The sequence below is a fragment of the Budorcas taxicolor genome, chromosome 14 (genome assembly GCF_023091745.1).
Source record: "Budorcas taxicolor isolate Tak-1 chromosome 14, Takin1.1, whole genome shotgun sequence".
Taxonomy (NCBI): domain Eukaryota; kingdom Metazoa; phylum Chordata; class Mammalia; order Artiodactyla; family Bovidae; genus Budorcas; species Budorcas taxicolor.
In genome coordinates this window covers 76,369,450-76,386,114 of record NC_068923.1, presented here as the reverse complement: position 1 = coordinate 76,386,114, position 16,665 = coordinate 76,369,450, and positions in this window count along the sequence as shown.

Sequence of the window (16,665 nt, the reverse complement as noted above, 5' to 3'; positions counted from 1 at the left end):
AGCTAAGAGAAAGCTGCTGAGGGCCAGGCTCTGATGATCTCCAGTTCTCACTCACTGCAGACCAAAGCAGCTTCACTGTATCCAGACCATATAAATATTGAATAAAGCTTCTTGGAAGATTTGAGATCCTTAAAGGAGTTAGACGGGGGAGGGGGAGTTCAATGCAGAACATGGTAGCAGAAAATGCTGACCCTCAGCTAAGAGCTGATACAAAAGTCGGTAATAAAAGAATGAGCATGGTTTCTATTAGGCAGGGCTTCTATTCTGGGATTAGAATTTGCACATGCATTCCTTCTGAGGTATAGTTGTATAGGAATTTGGCTGCTGGGTCAGAATAATCAGGAGGAAGAAAGCCTCGATCTTTCTGGTTTCCTAAAGTCTCTTCCTTCACCTGGTGTCTCAGGGGGTAAAGAATCCACTGCAATGCAGGAGACACAGGAGACTCGTTTGACCCCTGGGTCAGGAGGATCCCCTGGCAGAGGGCAAGGCAACCCACTCCAGTATTCTTGCTTGGGAAATCCCATGGACAGAGGAACCTGGCGGGCTACAGTCCATGGGATCACAGAATGGCTGGACACGACTGAGTGACTGAACACACACCAGCATGTTAACTAAAGGCTCCTTCTGTACTGTGGGAAAGCCTTCCGCTCCACCCCGGGAGCCGTGTGCCCAGGGGCCTCTCACAGGTAGGTCATCAGCTGAAGAGTCCTTTTTATGCTAGGAAGCCTTTCAAACACCCCAAATCTGGGCCTGGCCCTGCTCTCTGCACCTCTGCAAGCCCCACTGCTCATTTCCATCTGAGCACGTGACCCTGGCTGGTACATGCGTCCATCTCTCCCGCTGGACCACAGTGATGGGGCAGGTGGTGCTTCACTCGTCTTTACGTCTCTTGGCAAAGTGCTCAATATGCAGTGCTCCCTCATGCTCAGTCACTCAGTCGTGTCCGACTCTTCTGCGAGCCCATGGACTGTAGCCCACTAGGCTCTTCTGTCCATGGGGTTATCCCGGCAAGAAGACTGGAGGGGGTTGCCATTTCCTTCTCCAGGGGACCTTCCCTGGAGAAGATCCAGGGAAGATCTTCGACACAGGGATTGAACCTGAGCCTACTGCACCTCCTGCATTGGCAGGCAGATTCTTTACCACTGAGCCACCAGGGAAGCCGTTGACGTGAAGTAGATGCCCCCTAAACAAATAGATTGAGTGAATACATGAGGAAATGTATGGGGGAGCCTCAGGGTGGGCTGTACTGAATAGCTGCTCCTAGGGCAGCCTCCAACGAGAAGGTGCCTCTGAGCTCTTGCTCTGACTTCTCCTGGCTGATTGAGGGCACTACCCGGGATATTAGCTAGCGGCACTTCTCTTGCAAAGGCTATGCTGTGCTGTGCTTAGTTGCTCAGTCGTGTCTGACTGTGACCCCATGGACTGTAGCTCGCCAGGCCCCTCTGTCCATGGGGATTCTCCAGGTAAGAATACCTGGAGTGGGTTGCCATGCCCTCCTCCAGGGGATCTTCCCAATCCAGAGATGAAAACCACGTCTCCTGCCTTGCAGGCAGATTCTTTACCGTCTGAGACACCAGGGAAGCCCTGCAAAGGCTGAGTCCCAGGTTTTTTCATCTGACCCCTTTCCTTTCCTTGTGGTACTCGCCAATTGCCCAGCTTGTCTGCCCTGAAGCACAGCACAGCTGGGAGGCCAATTTAGCAGCCAGGAAACTCTTCTTTCAGAGTGTGGTGAATCTGGACACACAGTGGATGGGGCGGACAGCGGCTGGGACTGGCACTGTGTGGTCTAGGGTTAAAGCATTTTCTGAGTCTTCCCAGGCTCCCTCACCTCTCTCACAATCTCTGGCTGCCCCAAGTCCACATTCGCAGAACTTTCTGTCTTTCTTAATATTTTCCTTTAGTTACTCTTCTTACCAGAGGCCGAGCTATCACTCATTCCTTTCCTCCTTGTGGGTTCCTGGAAGTGAGGGGACTTCCAGGTTAGGTCAGGGTGCCTAGGTTTCTAGTTGAAATTGCTCTACTTACAATCCCCTGAGAGATTCTGTAGCCCTGTCCTGAGTCCCCGATGTTCATACCCCGACCTTCCCAGCTCTCTGCTCTCTGTCCTCTGATCTCTTCAGAAAGCACAACCCACTGAACACATAGGCCCAGGCCTCATGCCCCACGAGGATTTACGACCGCCAGGCTCCCCCTCCACGAGCCCTGCCCTGCGGATGCTTTCTGACTCGGCCACACAGTTCTCAGGCCTCATAAGTCTCTGCCGCTCACAGGGCCTCCCACTGACCCCATGTCTCGACTCACATTGCTCTCCAGGCATTAGCCCAGCCTGGGCCTCCCCTCAGCCACTTTGAGCTGGCGGAAGAGCCTCAGAGCTTCATACTGTCCCTTCCCCTGTCCCCACTCACTCTTTGTGGGAGAAGGTGCCGCAGGCCTTGAGGAGGTGAGCAGGAATTTACCAGGAGGATAAACGGAAAATGTCCTTCCAGGAAGAGGAAACAGCTAGTACAAAGGCCTCAAGGAAGAAAATCAATGAGCGAGGGGCAGTCAGAAAGCTGCTGTGACCTGAGGAGTCAGGGCCGGGCAGAGTGGGGAGGAGTATGGGGGTGGGGAGGGAAGGGCTTGCCTTGATGAGAATTTTATGGGAAATCATCAAAACACCTGTGGGCAAGAGCGTTACTGATTAGCCCCGTGTTCATGCTCTTTGTTCCTCCTATTACAGACAAAGGGCTAGTGTCCTTGAGAAGTAAGAGTTTGAAATTGATAATACAGTTGATGAGAAAAATTAATAAGTAATTGACTTTTAAAAAGTACCAATAATTCCATAGAAGAATGAGCAAAAGATACTCTCAGACAGTTCATAGAAAAGCAAACACAAATGTCTCTTAAACATATAAAAGATGTTTGAGCTCACTCATAATAGGAGAAATGCAAATTAGTTCTTACTGAGATTCCATTTTCACCTATTGTATTGGCAGAAATCCCAGAATTTGATAATTCATTCTGTTGGCACCCTGGATCCTTGCTGGTATAAGTGTAAATTTGCAAAACTCCATGGAGGGCAATTTGGCTATATCTACCTAAATTATAAATGCTTATACCCTTTGACCTCCAATTCTGGGATTTTACAATAGAAATGTACTACGCACATGTGAAATAATGTATATTCAGGGTAACTAACTACAGCATTGTTGAAATAGTAAGTATAGGAAGCAGCTAAGTGTCCATCAGTAGGGTACCATTAAATTGATGATGTCTTGTTAGGAAACCATTGACAAAATTGTACTCCTTGGTCAGGAATGATACTAACCACTTATCTGAGTTGTCTCACAGCAGGAGGTCCCGATGAAGAATACAGTGCTGCCACCAACAACTAACCTGGAGAACTTGGATCAGCCAAAAGGAGGAAGGAGGAGACCATACATCCTGCCAATTTCCCAGAAACCCTCACGCTGGAATCCATCTTGGTTAAGTGATGCAAGCGCCTCCAGGAAGGACCCTAAGTCAGAATGATTGGCCAGAGACAACCCAGAAACTAACCCCATCACCATAAAACCCAGGACTGCAAGTCACATGGCTGAGCAGTTCTCCTGGGTTCCCTTATCCTGCTGCTTTCCAATAGAGTCTTGCTTTTTCAGCGCATATATCTCCTTGGACAATTCATTTCTGAGTGTTTGATAAGAGCCCACTCTTGGGGCCCTGGAAGGGGTTCCCCCTTCCTGCAACCATCGAACCATGCAGCTGTGAAAAAGAATGACCTGTGCTCTCTACCCCAACAGAGAAGATTTCCAAGACATCCAAGACAGTTATTAAATGGTTAAGCAAAAGATGGGTGTGTAGGGCTTTTCCCAAGTGGCTCTGGTGGTAAATAACACCTCTGCCAATGCAGGAGATGTAAGAGACCCAGGTTCCATCCTGGGTTGGGAAGATTCCCTGGAGGAGGGCGTGGCAACCCACTCCAGTATTCTTGCTTGGAGAATCCCATGGACAGAGGAGCCCGGCAGGCCATAGTCCGCAGGGTGGCACAGAGTCAGACATGACTGAAGCGAGCAAGCAAGACCAGTGTATATAGTTGGTACATTTTGTGTGAAATGGTGATGAGGGAGAGGGAGAAATGAAAATGTAATCTGTATTTTCCTGTCAAAAATAAAGAAGCTTGGGATGGGTTCCAAATGGCTGCCCAGGTGGAGGTAGGAGAGAGGTGTGTGGACCAGGCAGGCAGGGGATGGGGGTGGGGAGAGACTTTTCGCCCTGAACCTTTTCATACTTTTGCTGAACTTTGAATCATGAGAATACGTACCCTACTCAAAACATAATATTAAAAAAATAATAATTTATGTTTCCACAATCACAATAGATCTTCCGTAGCATGGCTGTCCAGAGAAACCTAGCACCTAGACTCGTGACTCACAAACCATCTCTAGTGGTCCCCAAGTGTGAAAAGACATTCTCACCAAACAAATTCAAAAGTGTCTTTGGAGGATGGCTGTACCATATCACCCAACTGTAATTCATTACAACTCCCTCAAGGTTGAAAAATACCTCCTCGTCTTCCTGGGAACTCTGATTCAGCTTCCTGTATTTTCCCATGTGCTTCTTTCCTGCTCAAGTCATCTTTTTCAGGTGGTATTTTGAGTGACTGAAGCCAGGGTCTGCCCTTTACTCTGGAGTCTTTCTTCCTCAGACGTCCCCTCCCTCGGGCTGAAAAGTTCTGTGGGAACCAGTCAATCTTGATGCCTTGTGATTGCTTTCCCAGACTCTGCATATCAAATGCGGTTGCCCAATTTGAACACCTTGTAAAAACATTTAAAGTCACTCAGTGAAAATCCTTCAAACAAGGAGCAGCTGTGCTGGAGAAAAAGCCAGCTGGTTGCTCACCACTTTCTCAGCAGTGTGGAGGGAAGCTGGGTGTTCAGGAATTCCAGGAGGTGAATGGCAAACTTAGCTTACCTGCACCCTTTGGTTAAGATAGGATGGCGTGAGAAATGGCCCCTTCCCCCGCTAGCTCATTCACAAAGCTGCCCTCTTTAAAAGGCACAGTCAGGAGTTCTCCTCGGAGAATTTTGGGTCTGGGCTGTCTTTCCTTGGTTTTCTCCCTCTGTGGCTATGACACCTGTTACTCAAGTCTAAGCTAACTTAACCACCACACATCTGCAAGCAGGTGTTGAATGAAAGATTTATAAGCTCACCCAGTTGACTCCCTCCCCCACTTTTCTGCCCTAAAGCTGACCTTTTGTAAGAGTTCTCTTCACTTGTGTGAGGCTTGTTTTATTCCCAGGATGAAAAGGTACATAGCTATGATTACACATATGTGTGCCCATCAAAGTCCCGGAGTACAGAGACCACCTGGTTTTTCTCTTGGTTCCACTGAAACAAAGCCAACCCTCCATAAATATTTGTTGAATAAACAGATGAATGAGTGGTTAACTGAGTCTCTAACACTTGCCGTGTGTTCAGATCCGGTCTTATCCAACAGGAATTTCCATGGTGGTGGAGCTGCTCTGTAGCTTGCTGTCTATTGCTGCAGCCACTAGCCACATGTGAGTACTTGAAATACAGCTGGTGTGACCGGGGAACTGCATTTTAGATTTCAATGAATTTGATGGAAATGGGGTCAGTAGAGAGTCTGCCTGCAATGCAGGAGACCCGGGTTCAGTCCCTGGGCCAGGAAGATCTCCTGGAGAAGGAAATGGCAATCCATTCCAGTATTCTTGCCTGGGAAATCCCATGGACAGAGGTGCCTGGCGGGCTGCAGTCCATGGGGTCACAAAGAAGTGGAAACGCCTGAACGACTAAACCTACGAACCTACCTAAAGGGCCACGTGTGGCTAGTGGCTGCCGCATTGAATGGTACAGATTTAGATGGTTGGTTATATAATCTGATCATTTACGTTGAAAAACAAACTGTGTGGCCTTCTTAGTTTAACTCTTATTGAACACTGGTCAGAAACTTTCAACAACAGTTTTAGAAGCAGCAAAAAGCGTATTAGTACTTCTCGTGGCACTTGCCATCATCACCACAGGCAAACAGAATCCAGAAGGAGAGAGCGTGAATAGAAATTGGTTCTTCCTGCTTTTTTCTGAAAATCTTGCGCGCCCGTCCCCCTCGCCAGGAGTGTAAACGGTCAGCCTCTTATTTTATGACTCACCCAAGAGCCACCCTCTGTGACTGCTCTGAGCTGGCTAAGCACAGAGTCAGGGCTGAGTCCCAGGGAAGAGTGCCACGTGGTGAGTCAGGCTTACCATTTCTCAGAACAGGTGTTCTTCAGGGAGTCTCCAAGGGGCCACACCCAACCTGCCTTTACCTGCAGGGGTGACCAGAGCCCAAAGACAGGCATGGGCTTCGTTTCTGTTCAGTGTGGAGTTATCGGGGACCTGTGCTCAGAGATCCCACAAGGATTTGGATCCAGGCGTGGGGTTTGTGCTCTGGCCACTGGATTGGAGGCTGACGGCTCCTGCTTCGGCGCACGCATGCTCAGTTGCTCAGTTGTGTCTCTCTGCAACCCTGTGGACTGTAGCCCGCCAGGCTCCTCTGTCCATAGGATTCTCCAGGCAAGAATACTGGAGTGGGTTGCCATGCCCTCCTCCAGGGCATCTTCCCAACCAGGGATCGAACCCACATCACCGTCAGCTCCTGCACTGCAGGTAGATCCCTTACTGCTGAGCCCCTGGGGAAGCCTCTGCCCTGCTTTGGTACCAGTAGCAAATACAGCAACTTTCATGTCAGACTGGGACCTTTCTTCAGCACTTGATCCATCTGGTTCCCTGTCACGCTGGCAGAAAGCAGAGCACACCCTCACATTCTCTGGGAGCCCGGGGCACTTTGGCCACGCGGAGGGGATGGCTGAGGGGTGGGCGCTTGTGTCTGTGTGTGTGCATGCACGTGATCCCCGGAGTGTCACTGTGCTCCAATGGATGCAACAGGCACTCTCTACACCCAAGATGAGCAGAGGTCACTTCTCCTGCCGAACAAATGTAGTTCCTTTGCTTTCTGGATTAGGAAATGTCCACAGGTGTCAGGTCCTGAAGCCAGAGCTCCCAGAGCATCCTCTGTTTCCATCCCTCAGGGATACAGGCAAAAGGTCCATGCCACCTAGAGCCCCTCCATGTCACACCAGCCAGCTTGCCACAGCCTTTTTGGAAGACGAGAAGATCATAGCGCTGGGTCCCTGACACAGCAGAACTCCCGAGCTGCCTGAGGCCCAGGGCAGCGTCTGGGCGCCGCCTTCGGTGGCTAGTGAGCCATCTGCTTGAGCCTAGAATTGTTTCAACACATCCAACACACCCTACAGGCCCAGCGGGAAGGGTGGAGAAGCCCGTACTGTACATGACACACCAGAGAAGCTCCGGTTACCAGGAGCACAAACAATGCCTCATTCAGGGGCTCAGGTGAGTGTCAGGGTAACTTGTCACTCCACACACACGCACCTCACCCTTCCCTCCCTCTTCTGCTTCTCCTCCCAAGCTCATCTTCCAAATCCCAGGGGCGGTTTGAACACTTGGTGTCCAGAAACCCAACCATTGCAAGAACAATGTACTGAGAGCATGACAGTCACCTTGTCATTTGACCCTTGGCTTCCTGAAATCCCATCCAGCTGTGTCAAAACATCCTACAGTTTCCATCACTGCCCTACTTTTTCAGGGCTCCTTATCCCTGCAGACGATGTGGCTCTTTTGGGGTCAAGCATGACTATAAGGCTGGTGTGAGTGGATCACCCTGGCTGTTCTGGAAGACTCCTTTCAAGTTCCCTGGAGGAGTCTGTCCCAGCCTACTGCGTGAGGCTCTGTGCATTTCTTGGGATGCTGGAGGTTACTACCTACAGAAGTTATTCCCCAAATAAAGAACAGTTATTTAAGGGTAAGGCTATTTCTGTGTAGTGTAGTCATAGAATTTTAAAATTTTGAGAGCTGGAAGAGAACCTAAGAATCACAGCTTCATCTTTAGGGTGAAGGAAACAATACCAGAGAGGTTAAGTAATTTGGCCAAAGTCATTCATCCTACAGACATGGATACTACAACCTTGTGGAGACCATTGTCAAGACTTGACACCTAAGTCAGTGAATTGAGGTTGACTTTAAATGGAATTGGGAACTCACTATGGAGGCCGTGTGTGCGTGCATGCTAAGTCACTTGAGTCACGTCTGACTCTTTGTAATCTCATAAGCTGTATCTTGCCAGGTTCCTCTATCCATGGGATTCTCCAGGCAAGAATACTGGAATGGGTTGCCTTTCCCTTCTCCAGGGGATCTTCCCAACCCAGGGATTGAACCCATGTCTCTTATGTCTCCTGCATTGGCAGGTGGGTTCTTTACCAGTAGCACTGCCTGGGAACCCCTATGGCGTTGCAAAGAGTTGAAAATGACTTAGCAACTAAACAACAACAACTTCACTTAGAAGCAGGGGTATGGATTTCAAATGATTTTAAATAATTTCCCTCCCACTCCCCCAATATCAGATACTCTAAATTCTATCCTATATTAATCATGATGATAATGTGTCTTCTCTTTTACTGTAAAATGATTTGTTCCTCCCCCCACACACCCCTTAGATTGTACATACTGGATTTATGTAATTTGGGATTCCCCTTGTTTGACCAAATCTCCTCATAGGGGAAGATCTAAGTGAAAGTGTCTGCAGCTAAAAGGGCAAGGAAAGCTGGCCTGGAGCCATCGTTACATCTCCAGGGCTCTGGATGGTGCCGTTTGTCAAAAGATGCTGAGAACTCCTGGGAGGATGATCTCCAAGGTTGAACTGCAGTCAACGTGTGTTCTTCCCTTTCTTCCTGATAATGTGCCTGTCAGCTCTCAGGAGAGGTGGACTGCTGTGGTACCGAGATGAGAGTGGGAGGCTGATACAGTCTTAGGACTATTGTAAGTTTCTGTGAAATGAACCCCTTGGAATTAGGTGAGAGAGAGCCAAAGCCCACTGCTCTGGGACCGGAGGCACCCAAGGTGAGTGAAGGCGTTCCTTTTTTATGAGTCAGGTGGGTCTCGCTCCTCCATCTTAGCCTAGAAATGCCTGGGACAGAGCCTCTCCAAGTTGGGGCTGGTAAAAGGATCAATTCATGTTTTCCACAGGGTTCTTTATAGAAGATTTTTACTTGTCCTGCAAGAGGTCATTTCAGTTCTCTTATGAAACAGTTACTAGTTAAGAATCTGGCTGTCATCCATCCTCTATGTTGGGCCAGTTTTGTGGTGGGAATCCTGTTTCTCTGGAGATTTGAAGGCTGTAAACTGGTTCCTGAGCTGACGGCTCATGTATCCTACTGATCTAGCACTGTTCCTCTTGTTCAGTTCCTCCGCTGTGTCTGACTCTTTGTGACTACAGCACACCAGGCTTCCCTGTCCGTCACTATCCCCTGGAATTTGCTCAAACTCATGTACGTTGACTCGGCGATGCCATCCAACCATCTCACCCTCTTCTTCTGACCTCAATCTTTCTCAGCATCAGAGTCTTCTTCAGTGAGTCAGTTCTTTGCATCAGGTGGCCAAAGTATTGGAGCTTCAGCTTCAACATCAGTCCTTCCAATGAATATTCAGGATTGAGTTCCTTTAGGATTGACTGGTTTGATCTCCTTGCAGTCCAAGGGACTCTCAAGAATCATCTCCAACACTGTAATTTGAAAGCACCAATTCTTAGGCACTCAGCCTTCTTTATGGTCCAACTCTCACATCTGTACATGACTACTGGAAAAACCATAGCTTTGACTATGTGAACATTTGTCAGCAAAGTGATGCCTCTGCTTTTTAATATGCTGTCTAGGTTTGTCATAGCTTTTCTTCCAAGGAGCAAGAAGGTTCCTTAATTCCATGGCTGCAGTCACTGTCCACAATGTTTTGGAGCCCAAGAAAATAAAATCTGTCACTGTTTCTACTTTTCCCCCATCTATTTGTCAGGAAGTGATAGGATCAAATGTCATGATCTTAGTTTTTTGAATGTTGAGCTTTAAGCCAGCTTTTTCACTCTCCTCTTTCACCTTTGTCAAGAAGCTCATTTGTTCCTTTTTGCTTTCTGCCATTAAAGTATTATCATCTGCATATCTGAGGTTATTGATATTATTCCTGGCAATCTTGATTCCCGCTTGTGATTCATCCAGCCTAGCATTTCTCATGATGCACTATGCATATAAGTTAAATAAGCAGGGTGACAATATATAGCCTTGATGGACTTCTTTCCCAATTTTGAACCAGTCCATTGTTCCATGTCCGACTCTAACTGTTGCGTCTTGACCTGCATACAGGTTTCTCAGGACTGTATTTTATGCTATTGTGTATTATTTGTTGAACACAATTGGGCATTCCTTGAACCCAAATAATGCAGTTTATATTTTCCTTAATTTCCTGTCTGGTACAGAGCCTGAACACATTGTACACATGAATAAGCAAGTTGATTTAAGTTATTAAAGGTTTAAATTAGGGAGAAGCATACATAATAGCAAATATATATGTATTGTATATAGAGTAAAACTTTACAGCAAAGATGCAGTGTTGCTTTTTCAAGTCAGCGACTAGAAATGGAAACATTATATTAGGAAAAAGTAATCAAAAAATTGATTCAAATGTCCAAAAATATTTGCATTGTGATGGAAAATCTTGCAGAGGGCAACAAATCATCCTGGAAAGTGTAAACCTTGCGTCCACTTATGTGAGGGAGCTGAACAACCCCTCTGAAAGCTTCGAACCAAAGGCAGGTTGAGAAATGTGACAAATATTGAACACGTCTCTGAGTAGATGGTTTATCACCCTTGCAGGTGTCATGAGGACAGCTAGGCACACAGGTCAGGTGTGTGCATAGATAAGGGGAAAGCATATATCAAGGATGCCTTCCCAGAGCAGGAGAGCCTTGACTCAGATGTGCCTGAGAGGCACCACGGGACATGTAACCCTTTCTTTTTCTTTTTTAAGTTTAGCTTTCTTGTCATTTCTATTTTATTTTTCAGTGTATTTCTTTCTTTATTTTTGGCTTTGCTCGGTCTTCACTGCTGCACGTAGGGTTTCTCTGGTTGTGACGATCGGGGGCTACTCTCTAGTTGCCATGCTTGGGCTTCTCGTTGCGGTGGCTTCTCTTGTTGTGGCTCCCAGGCTTCAGTAGTTGCAGCACATGGCGTTAGTTGCTCCGCAGTATGTGGAATCTTAGTTCCCTAGCCAGGGATTGAACCTGTGTCCCCTGAATTGGCAGGTGGATCCTTAACCCCTGGGCTACCAGGGGAGGCCCAGATCCTTTCAAAAGGGTTTTGCAAACACACCTGCAGGGCTCTTGCAGCCTGAGTGCACCTGAAAATTAAAGAAAGCATCTGACTCTTATTCTCTGAGCTGAGTCAAAGACAGAGTGGCACCCAATCATTTCTATTTTCAACTTTAACACCAAGAAGGACTTATGCAACCCTGCTTTGTCCACGTGATCTGAGTGATCCACAGCTGTTAGGGCAAAAAGCAGGAGATGGGACACGGGCTCTGAAAAGTAGCATTCTACTGGAAGATGATGAGCAGGAATAGCTAGCATTTTTAAGTCCAAATTGCTCCATTGCGGAAGGTTCTGTGATGGGAGGAGTCTGAAGAAGTTTGAAAGAAGGAATTGTTCTGTTCTCTTGGGTGCTGGTATGGCAGATTAAATATTAGCAATAACATGCACTTAAATCGTTCCTTTGGGCTGGAGGAGTCTTAGCCCAAGGTCACTTTTTTCCAGTTCTGAATAAAATTATTGATGTTGTTGCCTTCAATTCTTCAGATGCATTTTTGAACTCGACTTAGGTCACGCTGTCAGGCAGGTGTTCGGGGAAATGTTGTTAGCTTTGGAAGCTGTTCCTGCTGGAAGGACCACTTGCCCTGGAGGAATTAATCCCTCTCTCGAAGCTCCTCTGAGCCTGGAGACCCCTCCGTGCCTTTGGATTTGCTTTTGCCCTGGTCTCTGGTTGGAGAAAACTGAAGTCCCCCACCTTTGTTTTTCTGGAGGCCTCTCCCAAGTCTGGAGACAACAACAAACAAAACCCAACCACACAAAATCCCACCCATGGGGTTTGGATGTCTGGGTTTGGATATTGACAGGTCAGTTCTGTACCTTAAAAGGGCGTCATTGACTCATCTTCAATGGTCACAATCAAATGCAACACAGGAAGATTTTGCATTAGAAATAAGGCCTCAGTCACCTCGGCTCAAGTGTGACAAGGATGGGCCCCGAGTAAGGGGTGCTTGTGGCTACGATCTACCACCCATCCCAAGGAAACAGACTTGCCTCTCTTTGCGGGGAACGCCATGAGTAAATCAGGGTGATGAATCCTGAACTGCCCTAAAACTCTTCTTCCTTTTCCTGGATGAGACAGATGTGCAGACAGGGAATTGCCTCATGGCTGAGTCAGGGAGCATACACATTGGCTGTGAGTCTTCAGCTGAGCTGAACTGTGTGGGATCAAAGTCAGAAGGGACTCGCTTCTTGCTCATAGGGACTCCAGACAGAGAAGTGGAGCCCCAGAGGCCCTGGAGGAGGGTGAGGAGGACCCAACCAAGTACCTGTGACTTTTGGGGGTCATCTCTTGGGGGGCTCAGGCATCCGGTGAGCACCGGATGCACCCTTATTCTAATAGTGCTACTGAGAATGTGTCCCCTTTGGGCCCAGGGAGGAAAACGAACTTCCAAGATGTGTATGTTTCATGTTTAATCACTGGCTCTTAATGGGCAGAACTGGTTTTGTATCATTTGCCAATTTCTGTCATGTAAATACTGCCAGCATGGCTGATTTTAAGCTAACAACATAATGGCAACTGGTTTGCAAAATTCCAGAATATTAACACTGGGCTCTTGTGAGTAGAGGCCAGCTCCAGCTCCCCACAGGCACTAGCCCAGCACAGCATTACTGAAACTGACCTGAAGACATCGAACATTGACATCAGATCCAGACAGACCTGGAAAGGCCTCCTGGACTCAGCATGTGGGAGGTGTGTGGTTCGGGTAGAGAGGCAACTCCAGGCCCCTAAAGCCAAAGGAAGCAAGTGGCTTCCTGTCTTGAGGCCAGGTTGGGCAGAGAAGGACAATCCTATAAGACTCGGGCTTAGGCCCCTGCACACTGCTGGTACTGGCCCTTGCAGGTCACGTGGAACACATCCTAACTCTTGTCTCTGTGTATCACCAGATCTTTGAATACAACCCATCTAGGACTTCCCGGAGAAGGCAATGGCACCCCACTCCAGTACTCTGGCCTGGAAAATCCCATGGATAGAGGAGCCTGGTGGGCTGCAGTCCATGCTAAGGGTCGGACATGACTGAGCGACTTCCCTTTCACTTTTCACTTTCATGCATTGGAGAAGGAAATGGCAACCCACTCCACTGTTCTTGCCTGGAGAATCCCAGGGATGGGGGAGTCTGGTGGGCTGCCGTCTATGGGGTCGCACAGAGTCGGACACGACTGAAGCGACTTAGCAGCAGCAGGACTTCCCAGGTGGTGCTAGTGTTAAAGAACCCGCCTGCCAGTGCAGAGATGTAAGAGACGGAGTTTCAGTCCCTGGGTCGGGAAGATCCCCTGGAGGAGGACATGGTAACTCACTCCAGTATTCGTGCCTGGAGAATCCCATGGACAGAGGAGCCTGACAGGCTACCGTTTGTAGGGTTGCACAGAATCAGACACGACTGTCGCGACTTAACGTGCACCCATGTGTGGGAGCCGTTCCCACGGAGGGCCAGGCTCCCTTTGCTGAGGATAAATCGCTAGGGACAGAAAGCAGAAGGTAGGAATTCCACTGCATGGATCTTTGTTGAGTTCCCGTGTATCTGAGTCTATGCTCAGAGCTGAGGGACCCGGGAAGATGATGACCTGCCCTCAGAGAGCTCCCAGCCTAAGTGGAGAGACAGAGAGGACACCCAATCACTGCAGAACAGAGCTGCGTGAAAAACACCCAGCAATCTTTGGGCCAACGAAATGCCGAGGGAGGACAAGGAGAAATGATTGATTCTGATTCACAGGGCTGGAAATGACAGCCCGCATCTGACGAGTAATGCAGATATTCTGGCAGAGGGTCAGATGCAGCAGAGGAGCTCCGTAAACCTTGATTCCTGTCTAGGGTCCTTTCCACATTGTCTAAGTACCAGAGACCAGCTAGGAGATGTTTGATGAGTTATAGCTACAATTATCTGCAAAATGAAAAGTGAAAAGCCAAGGGCCTATTTGTAGCTGAATTACTGAACACCGGGAGGATCTGACTGGTGCTATCCGAACTGGCTGTCCTTCCTGCCAGAAAAACAGCATGTGGTTTCCTTCTATCGATCTCCCTTGGCGCTGATGCCCCCTGGTTTCCCAATCCCAGATACTGGGGGAGGGTGGGGCCCCCGTTGGGAGAGGTTACCTATCCGGGAAGGATCCAGAACACAAAGAGCATCTTCGGCACCAGCCTCTGCAGCCTTTGCTGCCGTCCTCACTGCATCCCCATATGCTCCAGGAGGGACTGTGCTGGAGGGTGAAGTCTGGCAGGGAAGACTCAGACACCAGGCACCTTGGCACACGCAGGGAAGAGAGTTTGCTGTGGTGCCCGGTGGGTGCGAACCATTTCCAGGGCATGTGAAGGGGTGGGAAGGAGAGCGGGCAGGGAAAACACTGGCTCATCTGAGCCCATGGTGTCCAGGACCGCCTTGGACAGTCCTGCAAGGCTGCGTGAGCTGTCATCACCTCGAGATTTCAGGGAGCGAGCGCTTGCAGTCTGCACCCCTGGGAATTCTCCCCAACCCTCCCACACTGCAGGGAGGATGCAGCGCCTGTTGGCCGCCTGTCTGCGGCCGGGGATGAGGCTGTTCTAGCCGAGCAGCCATGCCCGCACACAGAGCTGTGATGGGTGTGTGGGAATGGGGGTTGGGGGGGGGGGGGAGGTGCCGGGAGGGCCTTTGCCATCCTAATGGGTCTGGAGTCAGCTGTTTGGGGGTGAGAGTTAAAGCTGGAGGGTTGCCTGAGCTAGAGCAAAGATCGCTGTTAGGAGGTCAGAGAGCAATGATTTGTAAGCCCTGGGGTGTGTGTGTGTGTGTGTGTGAGAGAGAGAGAGAGAGAGAGAGAGGGAGGGTGGGAGAAAGTCTTAAGAAAGCAAGTCAGAAAATAGGCAATATTTATCTTTAGCAACTTTTATATTAATTATAAGTAATTGAATTCAATTTACAAATGGATTTCTTTGTAAAATCTGATGCAATTAATTATATATTAGATTATTGGGGGTTTTGCTGGTCAGTCGAAGAGCTGTTGTAAGGGAATGAAAAACATCTGCTGAGACAATCAGGCCACCCTCCCTACCTTGTGTGTGTGCTAAGTCGCTTCAGTCGTGTCCAGTTCTGTGTGACCCTATGGACCACAGCCTGCCAGGCTCCTCTGTCCATGGGATTCTCCCAGCAAGGATACTGGAGTGGGTTGCCACGCCCTCCTCCACGGGATCTTCCTGACCCAGGGATCAAACCCTCGTCTCTTACACCTCACGAACTGGCAAGCAGACTCTTTACTGCTAGTGCTACTTGGGAAACCCTCTCCCTACCCTACCCTCCATGAAACCTGGAAAAAAATCCGTAAAGAAAAAGGTTTCCCCCACCCCTTCCCACTGCCTCTCATCACTGCAATTACTTTCCTTCCTTCCCCTTTTTGCCTCCTTGCCAATTTACTCCATTTTATAATTCATTCAATCAGTCCGTTGGTCAGTCCACACAAATGTTATGGACATGTATGTCAGGCATTAGTATCCATGCATATAAGCTACAACATAAGCAGATTTTTAGTTTTCACCTAGTCTGCAGAAGACTTCTCTAATTTCACTCCATCAGAGAACATGTCTGATTATTTGAGCGGCAGTAGCCAGCTGGGATGCTTCTGGAGGATTGCTGTGCGATGCTGAGCTTGGCTGAGATAACACCTCCAGATCCTCTCAATGCTGAGATGCCATGATTTTGCTGTGATAATTTCTAATGGAATTGAATAGACACCAAGGAAGGACTGTGGTCCCTAAATTGGATTTCCACTCCCATCGACTCCCAAGGGATCATTCCAACAAAGAAATGGTTAGGCTGACTCCCTACTGCACCCTGAGCTCTGCCTTCCCTCCAGCATTTGATTACTTGACAACTGTCTAGACTGAGCTGAAGGTATTGTGAAAGGGACAGTGTCAGTTCTCCAGAGCAGGGACAGACTTTGTGGAGATGATTAGGGCCTGTGGTCTTCCAGGAAGTGGCATGATTCAACCCAAAAAGCATAGGAGTCCTCATTCAAATCTAAAGGTACGAATCAAAAATAAAGGACAAGACAAAAAGACAGATAACTGAAAACTGGGCAGTGTTCTAACTGGAGATCCAGGAGTCTCTCCAAGTCACACTGCGCAGCGTGAAATAGCAGGGTCTTCACGGAAGGTCAGTGGATTTGCTTAACAGACACGTTTTGAACATCCCTGCTACCTGAGTGTGCACTTTGGGGACATTCAGGAAAGCTTGGCGTTGTCCACCCAGAGCAGTGGGCCTGACGCCACATGGGCAGGCACAAGGCAGGCTTTCCTCCCGGAGCCTGAAATGCCTTCCCTTTGCCTGGCCACCATTCTCATCAGGGGCGTCTCAGGTGGCGCGAGTAGTAAAGAACCCACCTGCCATTCTGGAGTCATAAGAACCACAGGTTCCGTCCCTGGGTCGGGAAGATCCCCTGGAGGAGGGCACGGCAACCCACTC